The sequence below is a fragment of the Maniola hyperantus genome, chromosome Z, assembly GCF_902806685.2.
Source record: "Maniola hyperantus chromosome Z, iAphHyp1.2, whole genome shotgun sequence".
NCBI classification, from domain to species: domain Eukaryota; kingdom Metazoa; phylum Arthropoda; class Insecta; order Lepidoptera; family Nymphalidae; genus Maniola; species Maniola hyperantus.
In genome coordinates, this window is record NC_048564.1 from 216,586 (window position 1) to 229,172 (window position 12,587).

The 12,587-nt window shown below is 38.4% G+C and overlaps 1 protein-coding gene and 1 long non-coding RNA gene across 2 annotated transcripts in view; one reads left to right on the forward strand and one right to left on the reverse strand.

The window, feature by feature from the left end:
- The window catches only part of Pdp1 (PAR-domain protein 1), a 214,250-nt gene that overhangs the window by 114,398 nt on the left and 87,265 nt on the right, over positions 1-12,587 (reverse strand). The gene's annotated exons all lie outside the window — the stretch shown is intronic.
- Positions 1,295-3,669, forward strand: LOC138404572 (uncharacterized). The gene is made up of 2 exons (XR_011238463.1): positions 1,295-2,385; positions 3,387-3,669. It is a non-coding gene; the product is annotated as an uncharacterized lncRNA (long non-coding RNA).

Sequence of the window (12,587 nt, forward strand, 5' to 3'; positions counted from 1 at the left end):
TTGTTTATTATTCCCCAAAACCTCGGCGTAGGGCTTAAAATACATACATGCAATAACCTTCTCGGTTCCAAGTCTATAAGTAATTGCTCGTGAATACAAAATCACATTCGCGTTTACGAGTGCCGAGTTCAAAAATGGTAAGTTCTCCAGTACTTCAACTCATGTTCCTCAAATTTCCCGGTCTGCTCTGTCCTGCAAAGTATTGACCATGCATCCTCACTGGTCAATCACTCATCTACACTGTACACAGCCTTCTATCATCTCTCAGATCCGTCTTTTCAACAGATCTGTCCTCCTCAGTTCTGATTCAAACAAGTTCACAGTCAATTTACCGCATTGCAAATTTTAATAAGATTGATTGACGCATAATGATTTATGAATATAGTTATTCACATATTATTCAATATATGCTACAATAAATTGCAGTAAAATGCCTTCGCTATACCTTCACCATTTACACACACTACATATACTCAAGTCAAAGTATTTTACCAAGTAATTGATGCATATTCATTTTTTTTTTCCTTTCACACATTTTTTCCAATCACTTACAATAGATGACGCGTAATTGTATTTAAGTAATTCAAAAAATATTAGTGACCCTTAATAACAGACGGACTGAGAACTCTTTAATTTCCCGGGATCAAAAGTAACCTATGCCCTTCCCCGAATTGCAAGCTATCTCTGTACCAAATTTCAACAAAATCAGTTTAACGAATAAACCGTGAAAACTAACAAACAGACAGATAGACAGACAGACAAGCAAACATACTTTCGCATATTTATAATATTAGTATGGATAGTATCGATTTTTTTTTTTGCAAATTAGATTTATTAATTTAGCTATTCTTTTCATAAGTAATGACTTAAAGACAGACATTTAGTTGCTTTGTAAAGATGCTTAGTTATTTTAGTAGATCATGTTTCATTAATTTAGTTATTGTTTTTAGAAGTTAAAACAAATATTTTATTGTTTTATATATTGGTTTTCACAATTTATTTACAATTATTTTTATAAATTATAAATAAAATTTATTGTTTATTCTTTTTATAAATATTGACTTTTAACTCACAGACAGTCTTTTGACTGTTTTATATGTATACAATGTATATTTTAATTAATATGTACCTAATATTTTTATAAATTATATATAATTATATACATTATATATAAATTAATATTTTTTATAAATTATATATAATTATATACATTATATTTAAATTAATGTTTGTTCATCAATTATATATATATATATATATATATTATATTAAACCTGTAATTATTGTAATTATAAACTGTAAATAGAATTTGTCAATTTACTTAGTAGTATTTTGTAGGTATAGACAATTTACTATCTCATAAACACTCCACATCCTCGTCATAGGTACACTTAAGTAATATTGACCGTATTTAATTAATGCTTTTATTAGTTATTTTGGCATTTCCCTTGCTTAGTTTGGATGTAGTTAATGTAGTTAGATGGGGAGTAAAAGACACTCGGATTAGTCTACCGATCCATGAATTGTTGACTACTCCGATCGTCATTTGCCAACCTCACCTGCCCGTGGTGCTCCCCGCTGTTAGGGCGTATACTTACGTGTAAAAAACTGACTGACTGACAAGCGTCAATAACCAGCTTTCATTGACACAGATTGAAACTTTTCATTCGCGTACAACGCTTATAAAAGTTTGTAGACGCTGGTTTGACACAAAGTATAGAAATTCGTAACTGACAACCTATACCAATATGCGCGGACCAGCGCTAACTAAATGTGTGGATCAAAACAGGTTGCCAGCTTTTTACATGTATACATACGCCCTTACCAACGAGGCACTGGCACTTATGAAATTTAACTCATCTTTGTATTTAATCAAAGTTAATGTCTAAATATATAACGTCTTCATAAATTGTATGGGACGAATAACAATTCAACATACATTAATTCCATTTAAAAATATAAATTATCATCTGTTTGTTTAATTGATTTATATGAAAAAAAAATGTATTAAAAGAACACAATATGAAATCATACTACAAATTTAATATACTTGATAATTATGATCTTGAATGTATTACACAAAACTTCTACTGTTGATTTAAAAAAAAATCTAATCATTTCAAACGTTATACGCAACATTACCGATTTGAAAACCACCTCCTTTTTGGAAGTCGATGTAAAACAGAAACTAATTCTTAAAAATAAATACAAAGATGAGTTATATTATAATTTTTTTACTAACGCATTCATATTTTTTGCTTGTTAACAGACTCAACAACAAGACGATCATAGTTTCCACTGCAGATTAGGTCAGTCTATTGACAATAAAATCTCAGAAACCGTCGCATATAATTCAGAATGCACCACAAACGTTACGTAAAACTGGTGAGTATTCATAACATTTGTATTATACCTTAGATATTTAAAGTAGAAATCCAATATACCTTCCCTAAAAACAGAAATGTCATTTAATCTCAGTATCAATCCAGGAAGGTATTTATTTATTACAAGTTAACAAAATTGTAAAACATAATATATTTACGACACCCATAAAAATTATATACTTTATTTTTCAACTTTTAAAAATTTATTTGGTAATATATACAACGTACCTACCCAAAATGATGGCTGTATATCCGCGTTGGACAGCGAAGCTAATGTTTTGCACGAAAAATGAAACAACCCATTTCTATTTATCATTCATACACATATTATGGTGACGATTAAATGTATTTTATGTCATATACTAGCGGATGACTTCGTCCGCGTGGATTTAGGTTCTTAAAATTCTTTTACAGCATCAAGGTTAAATAATTAGATCCTCGAGTTCAACGATAGTCTTTACTTGGTAGGTAGCGATACCACCAATATCAATTTATAACCGACAGTTTCTAAATCCCATCAGTTTAGGTAGTCAAGTCCCATGCAGCATCAGGATTGAGAAGTTGAAATCCAATTTTTTTATAGATCAATGTCGCAAAGTTTATCAATCTACCAATTTAAAAAAAACTACGCAAATCGGTTCAGTAATTTCGGTGCACATAGGTATAAAACCACAATTCTCTTTTTAAAAATCTGTTAAAAAAGTAACCTATGTTACACCTTGGTTAATCCACTACTTGTCGGTAAAAGTTCCGTCAAAATAAGTTCAGCCGTTCCGAAAATTATCGCGCTCAAACAGACAGACAGACCAAAATTTGAAAAACGTGTGATTTAATCATAGTACAGTTCAAATAAGCTTAATATGAGGTAGTTATTTCGAAATTACAGACATTTAGTAGTATACATATCGATAATATTATGTCTATAATTCTATATAATTAAATTTACTCTAAAAAGGTTATAATTTTTTATTATTATTTAAATTATCATTTATCCTATTACAGATTGGCAAAAGTTCCCAGTCAGTCATATATACACAACTCAGTAGGAAGAGCAACTACACCTAACGCGTTGATGCTGCAATCCACAGCTGCCTTGATGATGTATGTTATGTGTTGTAAAGTAAGTTAGAGATGTGAAGAGGCACATTCTGTCATCACACCTCGACGCAATCTCTTACTTAGGTTAGATTAGATTTAGATCGTCATAATGTAAAACTGCAGAGTGCAGACGTTAGATAAGGTTAAAATGTAAGAATTTAAGAATAAATTTAATTTAATAAAAGCCTATCTTCGTTTCCTTCAAAATCCTTCTGACTGCCGCGTACGTAACTTGTATCTATCTAACCCCTGAAGTTCTCAAGCTTAATAACACAGCCCTCACCGAACGCGTCGATGCTGCTGATCTATCGCTGAGCTACGGAGGAAGACTACTATTACTTTCGATTTTGATAGGCTCGACGGCGCCGTTGAATTACGCCATTTAGCTACCTCGCCTCCCTAACTATACCTCATATTAAGCTCATATGGTTATTTGAACTGTACCTACCATAACTGAATCATACGTTTTTAAAAAAAATTCTGTCTGTCTGTTTGAACGGGCTAAATGGGGCTAATCTTTGAACCTTCTTTAAACCTATTCTGACCATGACGGGACTTTCACAGACAAGTGGAAGCATCGACAAAGAAAGATCGACATAATAATTTTATGTAATAACATCTCGTTGTAAAATGTTTCCGCAAATAAAGAATCTTTGAATCTTTGAATCTAATAATAATAATAATTCTTAGGGCGGTTTCAGACTAGCGTATTTTTTTGCGCGTATACGGTCGTTTCAGCATACGCGCGCTTCAAAAAACCGGACGCGCGTATACGGGCATATTTCGGCGTGTACGCTCGAACCGGTGGCCCCGGTGGGTGGTGGTGGTCTCTCGCGGCTCGCGCTTATACGAGCTTAGAACTACAACGAACGCATCGATGCTGTAATCAATAACTACCTTAATTCTGAAATTCTGGAACTCAGTAACACGATATAATAGTGAATATTAAATAAACTCAAATCAAATTATTTATTTTGCTATCACAATAAGTGTGGGACTTCGTCCAAAGTGCGACTAGCCTTAAGCATGGAAGTCGGTCCACGCGTCGTAAGTACACTTCAAGCACTTCAATGTTGATAATTCCACCGTGTGGAACACACACATTTCCATGTTTAACTGCGAGTTGAGTCAGAGTGGAGTCTCTGTGGAGTCGGTGTAATGTGCGAAGACCTTTAACAACAAATTATAGCGCTGCGAATGAAAGCGCGAAATAAAAATTATGATTTCTACATTATATGTTGTGTTTGTATAACTGTGTCGTATCTTCGATTAACATTTTTCTAAATTATTTCGATACTTGCCTGCCGAGTGATTATAATGTAATACTAGATGGTGCCCGTGACTTTGTCTTTGAACTTTTTGATTTTCCGGGATAAAAAGAGGCCTATGTCCTTCCCCGGAATGCAAGCTATCTCTGCACCTAATTCCGTCAAAGTTGGTTGAACGGATAGGCCGTAAAAGGCTAGCAGACAGACAAACAGACTTTCGCATTTATAATATTAGTAATTAGTATGTACATGGATTTGGGGGATAAAAATATAAAACTTTTTATTTTGGTTACGAGGTTCTGAGTATGGATATATTAACCGGGGCTGACATGGCGGGGCAGAGGCCGGGGGTGCGGGGGTGCGGGGGTGCCGGGGTGAGGGGACGTGACAACTAGGCCCCTCAGAGATAATACACCTTTACTGCAAGTCTAAAGTGGATTATTGCCCACTTAGGAGGTCTATAATAGATTTATGAAGGTGCGAGTGCCGACCGCTTGCCGCGCATTGTGCTGTGAAGTCGATCCACAACAGTCCGACAATCTAATATCTAGGTACTACTATACTATATCTACCTGTCTCATCATCACCATTATCAACCGACAGACGTCCACTGCTAGACATAGATCTCTCATAGAGACTTCCACAATCAACACACCACGGTCCAGCGGCTCCCTGCGACTCGTTTGATATCGTCCACTCGACTAGTGGGGGTCGCCCCTCTACCATCTCGGGCCTTTAACGTCTACCAGGTTTTCCAACTAGGTACCTATATTCCTTGCCCATTTTCACTTCAGCTGAGCTTTGTCGGTTGGTCTTGTTCTCCCACTTCTCTCTCCATCGCCTGCTGAGTGACTTGGAGCTTCTTTGAGAGTTCCATAGTGAGCTATCATGTCTCGGAGTCATATGCTCAAAATATGTCACTGGTAACACCTATCTAGTGATTTTTGATCTTGTTTTCTGGTATAACGACTAATATGATGTAAATAACGGGCACATAGTTCATACCACGATTGCGATGTTTTTAAAATTTTGATATTTCGGCCCAGCTGTATGGACTATGTTTGTGGAGTACGGGTCGAACATATAACCCCTTTTTTTGAAGTCGGTTAGGAAAGAATAACAACACAAGGAGGTCACGTGTCTAGTACTTAACAAATAATAAAATAACCTTGATGAAAAATTATAATATTATGATTGGTTGGCACGTGTAGGTGTGTAGCGCGACCCACGTGGTCCGCCCGAGCGTCAGGCGTTGCTGCCTGGGCGGCAGGAATCCTTAGCGAGAGAGGCTACTCGAGGAGCTGGCGGTATTCAATCTAATCAAATCAACGCGACGCTTCTGATGAAAATACTTTTTCATGCGGCCATCTTTGACCCCCTGAAAACAAATGTTGCGCCGCCGCCGATGTCGTTTGTCCACCTAGTGGGAAGACGAGTGTTCGGTGCGAGGTCGCCATTCTAGCACCTCGAGACCTCAACGATTATCGTGTTTTGAACTATGTGCCCCGCTCATTGCCACAATTTTTTGTACTTTATTATCACTCTAGAATCAAATTACTTAAGACACTTTTCAAAAAGGGCACTATAGCCTATTAAGGTCTGTTCGCACCTGAGCTGCGTTGCACGTCGCGGTGCAGAGCGTCAAAATGTTATTTTTATCATTTTGTATGGCGCATATCACACTAGAGCGCTTCACAGCGCTTTGCTGCGCCTCGCGGCTGGAGAGAATATTATGAAGCACAGTGCAGCGACGCTAGTGCGACATACTACCCAGCGGCGCGTCGGCGTCGCGTCGCTTGAGTACGCGTACGGATCTCGAATAAGATACACGCGCATCGTGTTAGATATTTAGGTACCGGCACGATAGACTTCAAAATAAATAACAGTTTTAATTTTGGCACTTATTGGCACTATATGGCGCGAACTGGTATAGAAGTGACGCGAGCTGCCGCGTACTGCAGTTATAGTGCGATAGGTACCGACGAGCGGCCTGAAGTGACGCGCCCCGTAGTGCAGCGCAGCGCAGTTCCGGTGCGTACAGACCTTTAAACAATTATTCGCCAGCTCCTTAGGTAGTAGCCGTACTTGCGAACGAGTTGCGTAGTGCTGTAGAGGAAAACAAGATTTACAAATATACTGCGACAATGAGCAATAAATTTTATTTTTGAATATTCCGTGTATTATGGCTTCAAAGCTTTAATGCATACCACGAATTCAACTACTTTAGCTGGGCTAAGAACTATGCGCACTTAGGGGAAAAAGTCCGGTATTTATAAAAATCATACTATGACTAAATATAGACTTATTTTTTAATAAAAAAAAAAATTACAATAAAACTTAAAGCTAAGTATCTACTACACAAATCATGCCCGCGTGGAATGGTGCCAAGAATACTGGCTGCATTGTACCTACTGTATGTACATTTATATATTATGTCATCTCTACATAGTATAAAATAAAGTCGCTTCTCGCGTCTGTATGTATGTATGTATATTGTATGTATGAACGCGTAGATCTAGTAAACTACGCAACGGATTTTGATGCGGTTTTCACCAATAGATAGAGTGATTCAAGAGGAAGGTTTATAGCTATAGTTTAATTCTCAAAAAATAGAGATCCCTAGAGAAATTAAAGTAATGTGAATTAGGTCGGAAAAAAATCCTCTCATTTGAGAGTTTCCGAGGCAATGACACCCCAATGACACCACATTAGTATCTACGTTGCACCCATGCGAAGCCGGGGCGGGTCGCTAGTAGTAATTATAAAAGGAAATCAATAATAATATTAAATTTAATAATAATAAATTAAAAATAATAATAAGTCATTATAAGAGTCCCCGCAGACCACAAACTTTTCATCGGCCGATAGTTTGGTCGTTTGTTTCTTAATCAGTATGAAGATGTAATCGTTATAATTTGCGCACTTACATACATCTTCATACTGATTAAGAAACAAACGACCGATGAAAAGTTTGTGGTCTGCGGGGACTCTAAAAGGAAAAGCTGACTGATTGATCTATCAACTCACAGCCTAAACTAGCACGTTGTGATTATATACTCTTTGTAAACTACTGGACGGATTGGACTGAAATTCTTTCATTTAAATATTGAATTTAGAAAAATATAGCGGTTTAATAGAGCGTCGTATCTGTCGTTGAGACAGACAAAACGTCACAAATAGGTATGAGTGATAGAGACAATGCTCTACGAAGCCGAAACCTCTTTCTCAAGGTCGATGTACAATATTTTCTGCCGGCTACTGTAACTGCAAACGGGTCGAATAGAAAACCTTCCACTTTTATCCGACTGTAGCGAAGCCCAAAGGGAGGGTTATGTGTTTGACCTGTATGTATGTCCGTAGCCTATGTCGACTTGAAACTACTCAACGGCTCAACCGATTTTGATAAATTAAACGTCATTGAATTAGTCTTAATGTGGCATAAAATTCTTAAAAATCAATAAGGTGGATTTTGTGCGCTTTAATGTGCGGGCTGGAAAACATGCAGTGCAAACCGCAGCCAGGCTTTTTTGAAAACTTTTTAAATTACTCGTTAAAAATCCGTAAGCGCGAAGCTCTCGAGGGGCGTAGCTCCGTAGAGCGTAGCGCGTCGTAGCTCGTAGCGTGTTCCCTACGGGCGGACGCGGACCCTGCCCTTCAGAAAATTATTTTCATTGTAGAAATGCCAATAAAAAATAAATACCGATTAATAAAAAATAAAATAAATAATGTCATCAATGTATGGATGCTCATTGTTCACTGTTGGGCATAGGCCTTTCCCAACGAGGGTCCCGCACCCCATCGTCCACCGCGCTGGAGAGCCCCCACATTTGCGCTTACTTATACACGTGGTAAACGACTGCCCGCGATAGCTCAGATATGCAAGTGAGATCTCACTATAATAGTATTGTTACAGTATTAAGCAGAACTTGTGGGTGTTCGCCCCAGTGCGGTGGTTAAGTAGCATATAATCCTTGGGTTTTGTGTACGTGGGTAGCGGGGACGTGTCGCCGGCTCTGTGTACAGTCAACACAATAGAACTGGCTCGGTGAGATCCGCTACTATTGCTTTCTCAGTGGAGGGTAACTTTATAAAGATAACTTACCTAATCTCAAGTCCCCATAGCCCGTGACAAGTCGGGATGCCAATTGGGGTCTGATGTGGGGGGACGCCCCGCACAGCCGCACACCACCCACGCTACCCCGCACCGGGTTAGCGTTGGGGCTCTGCGGAGCGTTCCCACCCCGATTGCCATCTTGACCTGTCGCGTATTATAGTTACAGTGCTATGAGCGATAAGTTAGTTAACGCCAATCTGTCTGTTTTAGAATCGAATTGAATAGAAATATTTAGGATTGTGCGAAGTCTGCCAATCCGCCCTTGGCCAGTGTGGTGGACTGTGGTCGAGAACCCTTCTCACTCAGAGAGGAGACCAGTGAGCCTCCGATGAGTTGATCATCATGATGATGAGGTACCTACACGTGTTAGTTAGGTACGTGTAGATGACGATGGGATGTAAGAAGTAAAACTTCTGATTGATAAAAAAATCGGCCAAGTGCGAGTCAGACTCGCGCACCGAGGTTCCGTATTACAGTTGTATTTTTTCGACATTTTGCACGATAAATCGAAAACTATTATGCATAAAAATAAATTAAATCAGTTTTAGATTGTACAAGTAAAGCCCTTGCATACGACATCCCATTTAATGTACTTAGTTATCTAACTTTGGAAATTGAAAATATAGACACCTACTAATATTAATTGTTTATGAACACACTTTTTTTCTGTGATGCGACCACAAATTCACGGTTTTCGGATTTATTCCTTTACTTGTGCTATAAAATCTACTTACCTACCAAATTTCATGATTCTAGGTCGACGGGAAGTACCCTATAAGTTTTCTTGACAGACGGACAGCCAGACAACAAAGTGATCATATTAGGGCTCCTTTTTTTCTTTTGAGGTACGAAACCCTGAAAATGTCTGAATTTGATTGTCGTTTTAGGTATCTGAGAAACTTCGAAAAATCCCAAACTTTTTTTTAATTGGGAATAAAATCCAGGACCTCGTCATCCGCAATCGAACATGCTGACCACTAGACCGACGAGGCAGCAAACATCTAAAGTACGACTCTACTTAAATTTTCCTTGGCGAATGACGCAAACAAAAGTTATTTACTTCCAAAATACTTTTGTAACCGCGACTCGACACTCGACAGATATTTCGCCCTGAATTTGCAAAACATTATGACGTAGGTACATAACTTTACACAACTTTTTTTTGTACCAAAACATTTTTTTATACTTTATTGCACACAACAACAACAACACAAGTAAACATAGTAAAAACATACAAGGATCTTAATCTAATAGCCGTAGCATGCAAAGGCGGCTTTATCGCTAAAGCGATCTCTTCCAGGTAACCTTTGACGAAAGGAATCACGAAAGCACGGGTTGGTGCGGGAGCCGAAATTGGCCCTAGGTAGGTATATTATATTATAAACATTTACAGTAAAGAGAAAAAGAGAAAGAAAAGTGGGTAGGGAAGCACATTATCTCTATGAGAGATCTCTACCAGTGGCCCTTCTCAGTGCGAGAGATTGTAAAGGGAGTAGAATAGGTACAAAAAAAAAAGAAATTAGAAATACTCATGAAAAGAAAAGAATAGATACCTACTAATACTTTTACTTTTATTTAAAATTCCATTACAAGTTAACCCTCGACTGCGATCGCACCTAATGGTAAGTGATGATGCAGTATAAGATGGTAGCGCTAGCGGCCTAGCTGCATGGTGTGTGGCAGCTTTTATTACACCCATACCCCTCACCGGTTTCTACACGGAATCGTACCGAAACGCTAAATCGCTCGGTGGCACGGCTTTCCGATAACGTAGTAACTAGACAAGGCCGTAGTCTCCCACCAGACCAGACCAGATCAGATGGAGACTGTTTAAAAACGTATGAAATTTCGTTACAATGTGTCGCTGTAAGTGTAAAGCCTAAAAAGGTAACGCGCAATGCACACCGGCCGAGTCGGGGCACGGCGTGCTTCTCGATCACAGCTCTTGACGAAAGAATATGTATTGTACTACAAGTCTACAACCGACGCGGACGACCTCTATACTTCCCGTTGACTTAGAACCATGAAATTTGGCAGGTAGGTAGGTCTTATAGCAGACATAAGGGGAAAAATCTAAAAACCGTGAATTTAGGGTAATATCACAAAAAAAAAATTTGGTCATGAACTTATAAATAATAATTAGTATTTTCAATTTTCGAAGTAAGATAACTATATCAAGTGAGGTATCATATGAAAGTGCTTTACCTGTGCATTCTAAAACATATTTTTATTTATTTAATCAGTCCCAAACAGTTTACACAACACTTCAAACTAAAAATATATAAAAAATACAGACACCAGAGAAGTTGCCAATAAAGAAGTAAATAAACAAATATTATACGAACTAACAAACCTCACAAACACGTAGATATATGTAGGTTAGCATATTTTTGTATAAAATAGGAAGTTAAAAACAAATTCTAAAACTGCAGTAAACAGGAAAGGTTTAAAATTAAATTTTAATTTTTAAATTTTGACTGAAGAATTATATTATCATAGAACACTCATCATCATCATCATCAACCGATACACGGCCACAGCTGGACACAGGTCTCTTGTAGGGACTTCCACTCGCCACGGTCTTGCGCCGCTGTTATCCAGCGGCTCCCTGCGACTTGTTAGATGAACTTTATCGACCGAGTGGGGCATCTTCCAACGCTGTGCTTACCGTTGCGAGGTCGCCATTCTAGCACCTTGGTGCCCCAACGTCTATCGGCTTTTCGAACTATGATGCCCTGTCAATTGCAATTTCAGTAGCCACCCGCTGAGCTACGTCGGTTACTGTAGTTCTCCTACGGATCGCCTCATTTCCTCATTGATCACGTAGAGAAACTCCGCACATAGCTCGCTCCATCGCCCACTGAGGGACTCTGAGACCCATAGTTAGCGACCATGTCTCGAATCCATATGTCATCACTGGCAACACGCACTGTTCGAAGACTTTGGTCTTCAAGCACTGAGGAATTTTGGACAAGAAGACATCTCCAAGCTTCCCACGCATAGTACGCATAGTATTGATTAGTTTTGCAAAACGATTACCTAAATTTTAAGTAGATTTGCGTTGCGAAAACATCGCGCATCTCGCTCTTGAGTATGTCCCACCCGTAAGTGCGAATTGAAATAGCATGCGGCTATGCCACTACAGTGAAGAGCACTTTTGATAAGAAGTTTAGCTTCAAATATGCGAAGACCTGCTGAGAAACTTCCTTCACAACATAAGTTAACATACTGATTAAACTCGGCCGAGCTATTTAGGTAGATTTAGGTGGTAAATTATGTTTTACTGTTTTGGATACCTGTTCTGAACGCTACAGCCAGTGCTGGTGCGTGCCAGTGCTGGTGCGTGCCAGTGCTGGTGCGTGCCAGTGCTGGTGCGTGCCAGTGCTAGTGCGTGCCTGTGTTCAATCCAATCGGAATTGAATCCGCAAGCAAGGCTTGTAAGCCTTATTTATTGAGCCATGAAAAAACGTTACTATACGAAGTTTACTCTTAGTATGTGTTAACACATCTCGACAACGTTGATAGATTTCGACCATCGAAACACTTTCCATACCAACGTGTAGTTTAGTACGCATTCGAATATTAACGAATCAAACTCAACGAAATTTTATGGACACGTTTCGGAAAAAAATATCTGTGTCTGTGTCCTGTAAAAATTTGTTTTAAAGTTACAACTCATAGATTTACATACAAATCATTTTCTTTGTTAAAAACATTGATCAT